Source organism: Condylura cristata, unplaced genomic scaffold (genome assembly GCF_000260355.1).
Source record: "Condylura cristata isolate star-nosed mole 26May11 unplaced genomic scaffold, ConCri1.0 scaffold00005, whole genome shotgun sequence".
Classification (NCBI taxonomy): Eukaryota; Metazoa; Chordata; class Mammalia; order Eulipotyphla; family Talpidae; genus Condylura; species Condylura cristata.
Genome location: NW_004567106.1, coordinates 23,912,700 through 23,923,814, shown reverse-complemented (window position 1 = coordinate 23,923,814; position 11,115 = coordinate 23,912,700).

The window sequence follows — 11,115 nt, the reverse complement described above, 5'->3', positions numbered from 1 at the left end:
TAACCAAAAGATATGAGAGAATTACCAGAAGATAGTATAAATTTAGAATGAATTAAAGAATTTCCACCTGGTAGTGTCCAGGTAAAATTTGGTTTTATATATATATATATATATATATATATATATAAAACTTATATCAATGATATTGACTGTGCCTAGAGCTTTATCCAGGTGTTGTTAGCATTGATATTAGTGAATAGGAACTCTGTACCAATTTGGAAAAGAGCCATGGACCCAGTAAAGCTTCCAGATTATGAGCTTTTCCGGATGCCCAAGTATGGGACACCATGTGTGGTAGGTCAAGGGGGTGAAAGGTATAGCCATGTCCAAAAGATGCTTGGTGTGAAGCCCCAGGTAATGGTATGGAAGGAGAGTTTTCTTTCCCTTTCAACCAGGAGGAACCTTGTTTGAGGAAGAGAATTGCCAGTGCTCTGCTGGCCTTTTTTTTTTTAAGATTTACTTATTTGTACATACAGAACTGGGGTGCAGGCCAGAGGCTTCACCAGAGACAGAGTGGGGAGCAGAACAGGCAGATCTACGAGGTACACTGCTGAGGGGAGCAGCGGGCGGGTCAGGAGAGGTCTGCCACGCCATATGGTCACCTCCGGGGCAGGCGGGAATCGAACTCATGCGGAAGTGGCTTTAGATTCTCAGTGCAGTGCTTTAACCCGCTGCACCACCAGGGAGGGCCTGCTGGCCTTGTTTTATCAGAGATACTCTACCATGTCCCGGAGAGGCAGATGGAAATGACACACTCCTATCCTTTGAGAAACTCACATTGTAGTAAGAGAGACCTACATTCCTGTTCTGAAAGCCCAATCAGAGTTAATGTTCATTGAGCACTTTTATAGCAGACACTATCTTAAGCATGTCATGTATTTTCAGTCAGTGGTTCTCAGAGTAGTCCTAGAACCAGAGCATGAACATAATTGTTAGAAATCACATTCACAGACCTGACCATAGACCTACTGAAGCCCAAACCTCTAAGATGGGGTCCAGCCAACTGGCTTAAGAAACCTTCTAAATGACACTGATGCAGGCTAAAGTTTGAGATCCACTTTTTCCAGCATTTAATCTTTACCACAACCTTACAGGCAGATTGTATTCCACACTTTAGAGAGAAGGAAATAAACACAAAGAAGTAATTTGTTTGAGGATATATAACTTCAGAGTGGTACAAATGGACTTTGTACCTAAGCAATATAATTCCCATACAAGGTACAAATACAGAAGAAGAAGCCATAAACACTAACTAGCAGGTGAAAAGTGTCAAGAAAGGCATTAAAAGAGCTGGATTTCCCCCCCCCTTCATGAGTATTAACTGTATACAATGAATCATGTAGAGACTTTGAACATTTATAAATATGAGCAGAATATAGATCCTTTAATAATCTTGCAATGACTAGGGGAAGTCCAAATGTAAACAAGTGCTGGGGATCTAAAATGCCTTGAAAGTACATAAGAAATTCTAAGGGGGAAGATTAGAACATATAAATACATTTTAACATAAACTGTATGAAAATTTAAGTGTATCAAGTATAAAGAGAAAGATAGTTCAGGCAAAAAGAATACTGTGTGCAATGTTCAGATGTTTGAAATAATGTTGAATTTACAATAGTATCCTATACAGTAGTATACTATACTATACCATAGTGGGATTTTTGTATATTTGACCATTGGCATCAGTTTGGTGTAGTCTCGACTTGTCTGTATTGTGGTAAACATTGTAAGTTCCTACCTTAAGGGGAAGAGCTAGTGAAACCACATGTTCCTTGTTTGTTTGTCTTAATCTTGAAAGAAAAATTGCTTTGACCTATTTCTTGCTTTTATATAACACACAAGTGAATATAGAAATGTGCCTAAAACAGTTTTAGAAGAACTAATCTTAAATTGCCTGAATAATGATTTGGTCAAAATAATTGGCTAAGCATTGGAATATATTGCTAGGGAGATTTATTTAGCATCTCTATTCTGTAAAATTTGATAATCTACTCCGCATTGGTAAACTTTTTTTACAAAGGGCAGATAATACATGTTTTGGCAGGAAAATAGCCAGAGACCATATGTAAACAAACAGACCCAGTGGTGTGCCAATTAAACTTTATGAAAAGCAGGTGGCAGCTGGGGTTGGCTTGTGGGGTGCACTTTATGTATCCCTGAGCCAGATTCCCAGCTGACTCCTCATTCACAGGAACACTGTGGAATTAGCAAGGTGATCTCAGAAGGTCCTTCCTGGTTCTGCATCTCTGAGGGTCTTTGTATGTCTTAATTGAATAATTAAGAAATAAAAACTAAAACTATTTTTGTAAATCTTCCTTCTGCTAGAAGACATTTATTTATTATCACATTTATTGTTTTTCAGCCTTCAAAACATTATGTATAAACTGACAAGAAACATTTAAGACTAATTTATTTCCAGAACCAAAGGTGGGAAGAAAGGTGTCTTATTTCAAAAGTTTACTTCTTTTGCTCATTTCTGACTTGCCAATAATGTGAGAAAGGGAGTAGACATTTTTCCTTCCCAAAGACTCCATGGAAAGTCACTTAACAGGTGTTCTCACTATGAAGAAATGATTGCCATTCAAGTGGGTCTTTAAGTTTCAAAACAGCACATAAGTTATTCAGCGTATAAAAAAATATTCTGTGTATGTGCTCTTGCTCTATAAGTGACCACTTGTAAATAAGATAGGGAGGTGATGGTGACAGTGGGTTTCATAGATTTTGAGGCGGTGGGATCATGTTTTGCTACTTGCCTAAAAATCTGTGGGCACTCGGAAGAAGCCACCCTTGGATGACCTGCCCCTGGTGCGTACTGCAGAAGGTCCTGAGTTTACAGAAGGCCTAAGACCCCTGGAGGTTTACAGGCCGGTTGAGGACACCTGGAATATAGGTGGCAGGTGTTGGTGTGTTTGGGGGAAGCCCTATGGGAGGCTCAGGACCAGGGTGGGCTTCATGCAGTTTTTGCATGGATGGCAGGAAGGGGAGAATATTCAGTTCAGAGAACAGAGATCACAGGAAGGGCTTGCGCACAGAGGTTTGGTGAAAATCGGCCAACCCACCTGGCTGGAGCAGTGGGTTTGCAGGAGAGAATATAGCAGAGATTGTGCAGACAAGTCAGCAGGTCATTCACTGCTCTGTTCAAGATTTGGAACATTTTGAGCACTGAGTGAACTGTTTTTGTTTCTAAATTACTGCAGATTTCTTTAAAATTTAAAAACAAGCTGTTGTGTACTTTGAAATAATATTCGAATGTGTTTTTAGCTTCTATGTGTGAAGAGGAGGAGACCATGAATTTTTTTTTTTTTAAGATTTATTTATTTGTGCATACAGAACTGGGGTACAGGCCAGAGGCTCAGGGGCGGTGAGAGGCTTCACCAGAGACAGAGTGGGGAACAGAACAGGCAGATGGATGAAGTACACTGCTGAACGGAGCAGCGGGCGGGCCAGGAGAGGTCTGCCGCGCCATGTGGTCACCTCCGGGGCAGGCAGGAATCTAACTCATGTGGAAGCAGCTTTAGATTCTCAGTGCTGTGCTTCAACCCGCTGCACCACCAGGGAGGGCCCGAATTTTTTTTTTAATTAAAAAAAAATAACTTCAGACTTGAAAAAGTTGCACAAGAGGTTCAAAGAGAAAGTTTGCTATAAGCAGCTTCCCCAGCACTGATATTCAATTCAGTATGGAAAGGATGTCCTACTTATATCAGCAGGCAGATGATGTCATCATTTCTCATGATTGGGGATAACTTTTATCACTTGGTTAAGGTGATGTCTGCTAAATTCCACTGATGTTACAATTTTTTCCTTTGTGGTGACATCTTGTGGGGAGTCATTTTGACACTATGTTAATATGCCATATCTCATCATTCTTTTATACACACATGTTGGCATCCATTGGTGATTATTGTCTGCAACATTTCTTACTATGATGGTATAGATGGTGGTTTTCTTTTTGTTGCATTTAATAATTGAAATTATTTTGTAAGGACGAGCTCTCCTGCGCACCTCTCCATATACATGCAGCAGTATTTATTTATCATATATTTGTATCACTGTGGACTCAGGAGATAAGTTATACTGTGGGTTATAATACAGTACTTTAATTATTTTGTTGTTGTAATTGTCTCATGTTTGAAAAGTGACTGCTTCTTCATGTTGGCTGCTATAAAAAAGACTCACCTTGATGTCCAGATGTAAGTGGATGGGGTAATGCTAATGCAAGTAGGGAATTCAGTGACAAGTAGAGATAAGTAAGTCTGGTAATTAAATTATTGTTTCAAAATCCCTTTTAATTTTATTCCTAAATTTTAAAGTCTTTTCTGTGATTGCATTAAGTCCAGTCTGACAGGCAAAACTATCTCTTGTTTGCAAACACAGAGAAAAGAAAGTTACTTTCCCAAGGACTGAGTAAAATCAAAGTGATGATGCTTTGGGGTTTGTTTAGGTTGTAACTATTGTGTGTATTTCCCCAAAAGCTGTTAACTCTTAGTGGCTTATCTTCCTACACAGGGAAGATTGTGAAATGTTTATAAGTATTGCTAGAACCCACTTAATTTTCTGCTTTAGCTTTTAAGTGAGGCAATACATGTCTATACTAGAAGAGAACCCTTTGATAATCGGAAAGAAAAATTGAGCTTAATGCTGTGGATGCTGTTAAAAGCATATGCCCTTCAGAAGACTTGTGGGTACGATGCTACTTTGCAGACATGAAGATACCTTGGCTTAGGGCTATGTCTGAGATGGGGCAGATCGAAAACACATACCACACAAACAGGTGCAAGGTGGGATTTACCTAAACAGTGGTTCTTTGTTCTACACAAGCCAGACTTAGAAACATAGCCATAGATCTCAGTGTTGTTGGTGAAATGACTTGCATCTGTACTGTGTTCTGAACTCAGCTGTGTGTGTGAGGCGGCGATGTTTGAAGAGTGCTCCAAGCCTCATAGCTGAAGTAAATGATGAGAGTTTCAGAATGCCAGTTTCAAACATTGATTTTTACAGGTGGGTGCACCTTAAAACAACCTGGGAGCTTGACAGGTCCTGCTCCTGGAGATTGTAATTTCCAGGGAGGGTGAGACCTAAGCACCTGTTTGATTTCCTCCCTTTGGTCTCTGAGATGGTTCCAGTTCACATTGGGGGTTGAGACTGCTGCATCTAGCAGATACTGTTTGTCATAGCTTAATGCTTAGATGTATTCACTTTTCATGTTACTCCTAAATCATCCTATTTTATGTTATAAAATATATTGTGGAGAATTAACTAAAGATAGGCTTGAGTCACACGCCTCATTATAGTTTTGCCATATCCAAAATAGGATTAATAATAGTACCTACCTTATAGTTTTATAAGGATACAATATGTTGCATTAAAATTACTTAAGACAGGCCCTCCCTGGTGGCGCAGCCGGTTAAAGCACAGCGCTGGGAGGCTAAAGCCACTTCAGCATGAGTTCCCGCCTGCCCCCGGAGGTGACCACATGGTGCGGCAGACCTCTCCTGACCCTGCCCGCTGCTCCCCTCAGTATTGTACTTCCTCGATCTGCCTGTTCTGCTCCCCACCCTGTCTCTGGTGAAGCCTCTCACTATCCCTGGATCTCTGGCCTGTACCCCAGCTCTGTATGAACAAATAAATAAATCTTTAAAAAAAATTACTTAAGACAATCTCTAGCACATATTATGTAATATATCACTGGTAATAATAAAATGGTGGCTTTGGATCAATCAAGTTTTATGTCAATCCAGAGTCTGTAACTTTCCAGCTTGAGGATCTTCATTTCTCTGACCTTCAGGCCTCTTGTCTGTAAAAAAAATATGAATAGGTGGGTACAATACTAGTATGGGGAAGTACTTGAGACAAAGGAAATGCTCAGAAAGCACCTTCTCTGTCATTCCAGTTCCTTAATTCATCACAGGGAAATATGAAAATATAATTTACAACTGAAATAAAAAATATACAGAATGAGCCCTCCCTGGTGGCGCAGTGGGTTAAAGCACAGCACTGAGAATCTAAAGCCGCTTCCACATGAGTTCAATTCCCGCCCCCGGAGGTGACCACATGGCATGGCAGACCTCTCCTGACCCGCCCGCTGCTCCCCTCAGCAGTGTACTTCGTCGATCTGCCTGTTCTGCTCCCCACTCTGTCTCTGGTGAAGCCTCTCACCGCCCCTGAGCCTCTGGCCTGCACCTCAGTTCTGTATGCACAAGTAAATAAATCTTAAAAAAAAAAAAGTACAGAATGAAGAATGATGTAAAATGTATATATATATAATTAAAATATGTATATATATTTAATTTTTAGATCACAGACTATTGTGTGGCCATGATCTGTGAGATGTTATTATTACAAATAGTCTATTGAGGGGGACCTCCCTAGTGGCATAACGGGTTAGAATGTAGCACTGCAAGCCAGCCACAGGCGCAGCAGTGCGAGTTCAATTCCTGGCCTTGGAGGTGCCCACGTGGCGTGGCAGACCTCTCCTGACCCAGCCATTGCCCGCCTCAGCAGTGTACTTTGTCAGTTGGCCTGTTCTGCTCCCTGCTCTGTCTCTAGTGAAGCCTCTCACTGCCCCTACACCCAGTGCCTGTACCCCAGTTCTGTATGCACAAATAAATAATTCTTAAAAAAAAAAAAAGACTATTGGGATACATCCTTTGGAGCCTTGTGGAAATGGTTGTAAGCTTGAATGATACCCAAACCTTAAGAGTTGTGGTGCCATGCCCTGCCCCTCCATTTCAGCATTGATTTTTATCTGCAACTTGCATTACAACTAACTTGTGGTCACCAGAAAATTCTCAAGCCAATAAACTGGCTGGATTTCTGTTCCTTTAACCTTGATCAAGCTTTGATTGAGATGTGTGTGATTGGAATAAGCAGGACCCAAAGTATTAGAACTAAACTGGAAAACTTATTGGACCATGGTCTTTATTATTTTAGTCTTATTATTTGTGCCCATCACTTACCTAAGAAACCTTTTAAGTTCCTAGGATTGCAAGAATTCCAGGTGTAGTTATTCGGCGGTAACATCTTTATATTTTACTTGTTCACCCACCGCTGGAAAAAGCAGAGTGACTATAAGTGACAAAAAGTTGTGTCATGAACTAAATTCCCAACTTACCAGTAAATTTGTTAGTTCTTGTTAATTCCTGTTTGTAATAGATCAGATCATACTTCGGTGATAAAGTGATTCAGTCTGTATGCTCACATTTCTTTCTCCCTATGGTAGCTTATGTACATTAACTCAATCAAAGAATAGTATTATGGCATGTCCTTTAAGAGCTGGCTGATGAAAAATGTGCCTTAAGTCTATTACATTGTTTACTAAGATATTTCCAGTGTCTCTGGAATGAGTTTTGTTCTTGGTTTAGACACATCCTCATAGACGATTACAATTTAATTTTAAGGGACACACAACTTTTTCTTTTGTTTTTAAGTTACATATTATAACTCACCTTTTGAGTTATGACATTTTTTCCTGAAAGTTCACTCACAAATATTAAAAGATTGTACTTTTTTAACACATGTTTATTAAAATGGACAGGAAAGAAGTAAATTATGTAATTTCTCTGATCTTTAGATTAAATTTGAATTAAGATCTAACTTCGTGTTGTTTCTAGCCTTCTCTCCATGGTATGTCTTTTATAAAAGAATCATTATTTCTAGCTGAAGTTGTTCTAGAAAGTTGTGAAAGAGGGAAAAAAGAGAATCACCTCATTTAGAAATGAATCATCTTATTTAGAGATTATATCTATGAGATGTTTTAGGGATCGTCATCAAAGAAGACACCTGCGTCAACAGGAACATCCATGCTAGATCCTAGTGAATTGATAGGAAACCAGGATCAAGAAAGAAATGCGGGTTTAAAGTATTCTTTAGATCCTGTCTTCTGATAAATGGGTTTCCAAATTAAGAGTTGGGATTTTATCTGAGTATATGCGAATCCATGGTGCCTGAGAAGAAGCTCAGTCAGTTCTTCCTAAATGTAAAAGAAATGAAAGTTGATTGCCACAATAGTGATTAGATAAATTCCTGGAAGCTGAGAGGAGAAATAAAACAGAGGTGTAAAGAGGAATGAAAACAGTAGAGCAATTATATTTTGGGAAATATTATTGATATGGAGAGGGGTCCATTTTCAAGGGTGATCTTGTGATCTTGAGTAAATGCTGGGAGAATAATTCTTGAGGTGTCTTAAAGCAGTGATTCTCAAGTTACAATAAGTTGGCTTATGCTCTAATAAAATTACTTAATAATTGTATACCAATATTTATTAAAAATAAATGGATAAACTATTCCTCCATGTTCTGTTTTTCCATAAGTCTTTTGCAATTGCTATTTTTGATCTGTTCCAAAAGCTAACCAAAAATGGTGGTCTCAAGAAAGCATTATGGTGATTATTTTAAATTTCATGAGTCAGTAGTTCTGTAGAGACTTGGTGGCTTCCCCTACCTAGCTACACTAAGTTTGAGAACTGCTATCCTAAAGCATTAATGAAAGAAAGCCCCTCTGGGACAAGTCAAAAGAGGGCTTCACCAGTTTCTGACAACAAATCTCGGTATTGTGTCTTGTAAAAAGCAGCTGTTATTATATTGCTCTTCTCCATTCCCTGTGGGTTAGTAGCTTATCTAATACTGTTATGTGGTCAGCATGGAAGAATTCCCTGGCTTTATTTACTCACCTTACCCAGCTTTTGAAACAAGCCATCCAGGGAGATTTTTCTGTGAAGTAAAATTGTGTGAGTGTAATACTAGTGTTGAGACATCCAGGTATAAGTTGGCAGCAGAGATAAAGGAAGTGGTTTGCTTTCTTTTGTGAAATTTCCCTACCTAATTCTTTAGAATTTGTTGCTACCTAGAAGCTTTCTTTAAAACTAGAACATGCGAAGTATTTGCTCGTCTGAGCTGATTTAGGTAATTAGATGAGTAATAAAGATTGTCAGTTTTTTTTTTCCTCCAATGATTTTTAAGTCTCTCTTCATTTAGGGGGAAAAATTCACTTATGGTGATTCATTTTCAAATTATGAATTTGGTTCATATGCAGATTTTAAATTAGTATTGTCAGTCCCCTGTACCCATGGAGATTTGATTCCAGGAACACCTCTCCCCCACACCACACATAGATACCAAAATCTGAGGAGCCTCAAGTGCCTCATATAAAATATCATAGTATTTGCATATAATCTATAAATATCATCCCATATACTTTAAATCATCTTTAGATTACTTAAAATACTTAATATAGCATTAATGCTATATAAATAGATGTTATACTATAACATTTTTTATAGTTTATTTTTACTTCATTTTGTGCATTTTTTCATCTCAGTTGTAATCCTCATGGGCTTCCCATCACCAAATCATCCTGTGCCATCACCGTAGTCCATCACCATAGTCCCGTTATACTATAACATTTAAGGAGTAATGACTAGAAAAAATCTGAACTTGTTCAGTACAGACATGACCATTCTAGATCTAATGATATACTACACATTTTTGAATAAAGGTTAGTTGAACCCAAGGTTCATTGAAACCAAAATGCAGAATCCAGAATGTGGAGGACTAGCTCTATTTCAGTAAGTGAGTATATGACCTACACTCGAACAGAAGGCCTGGCAAGACACCTTTGGAGTGTGTATTAACAAGACCTGAAAGGGTGGGTAGATGTTTTATTTCAACACATGGGAATTTAAAATGGCCTTGTCTACCTGATATATTCAATTTTCTTTGACACCACTGCAAACCTTTAGCAGAGTGCACCAAAAGACATTTCTGAATAAAGAACCCCTACATTTATTTTTGTTTAATTTGAAGATCAGTTGTATAGTAGCCATGTGGAATAGGGGTAAACGTGAGAATTCTGTCTTATATTAAAATTTGGTGGAAGGTTCAGATGTTGGAAAGCAATGACTGGCAGTGCACATTTTGTAAATTTAGCAAATTATTCTAAGAAGTGGAGGCGGAAGATGAAAAACTATGGGATTTCAAAAGACAGTGAGCCTTGGAGTAGAGGGATAAAGAGCTCTTAAACATAGGTTGGAAGCTCAGTAAATGTTGGTTTCTCTGCACTTTTTCCTATACTGAAATAGGAAATGATAATAGTTTTCTATTGTGCTTAAGCATCTGGGTGATGGTGGTGCTTTCTGGATTGTTAACTAGGAAAAATAAGCTCCTGCAATTCAAATCATTCAGTAAATACTAAGTTGAAGCTGAGATATAAATATCTTTAAGTAGATGAATAGAAAAATAAACTTTTTTGTACAAGGATGTGTGTTAGATAACTGTGAAAACAAAGCAGTTAGACTACCATATCTCCCTCAAGGAGTTTGTGGGTTTGTTGGGGGAAATGGACACATAGCAAGACAGTGGGTAATGTAGAATGCCCAGGAGTTGCCAAGTGAATAATAGAGAAAAAAACAAGGCACTCCAAAGAGAGTCAAACCCCAGTGGACTGAAGTTGTAGAGGCATTTTCCTGTTGGATAATGGCACAAAGCTAGATTTCAAAGCCTGGTGGGGTCCAGAGAAGTATCAGGGAAGACTAGGGCTTGCCAATGTGGAGAATAGTATGAGCAGAGGCAAGATATGGATGGCAGGTCTTCTGCTGAGTTTTACCTAGTTAAACCAAAGAAGTCATGTAGGAAGGTGGAAAGAGAACAGTAGAAACCCTTCAGAGACAGACGGTGGTGGGCACAGAGGCAAGGCTGTGAGCTTTGGGCAGACTCACATAAGAAATGAAACCCACTATAAGTGCCAGTTTAGGGACATTGTTTAGTTGAGATTTGTAGGATGTTGTGAGCTAGTTTGACCAGAGGGCAGAAAATCAACTGAGAAACCAGAACACCTGTTTTGGGATGTAGTAATGAAACTCTGGGTTAGACTAGTCAAACTGAGAATGAAAAGGAGGGAGAAATGGAATTAAATTACACTAAGGATAAAATGACATGAGCAATGGGTCGGGAGAATTAACATCATCAAAATGGCCATCCTGCCAAAAGCAATATACAGATTTAATGCCATCCCCATAAAAATATCAATGACATTCTTCAAAGAAATAGAAAAAATGTTGATGAGATTCATATGGAACAACAAAAAACCTCGAATAGCCAAAACCCTCATGTCTAAGAAAAA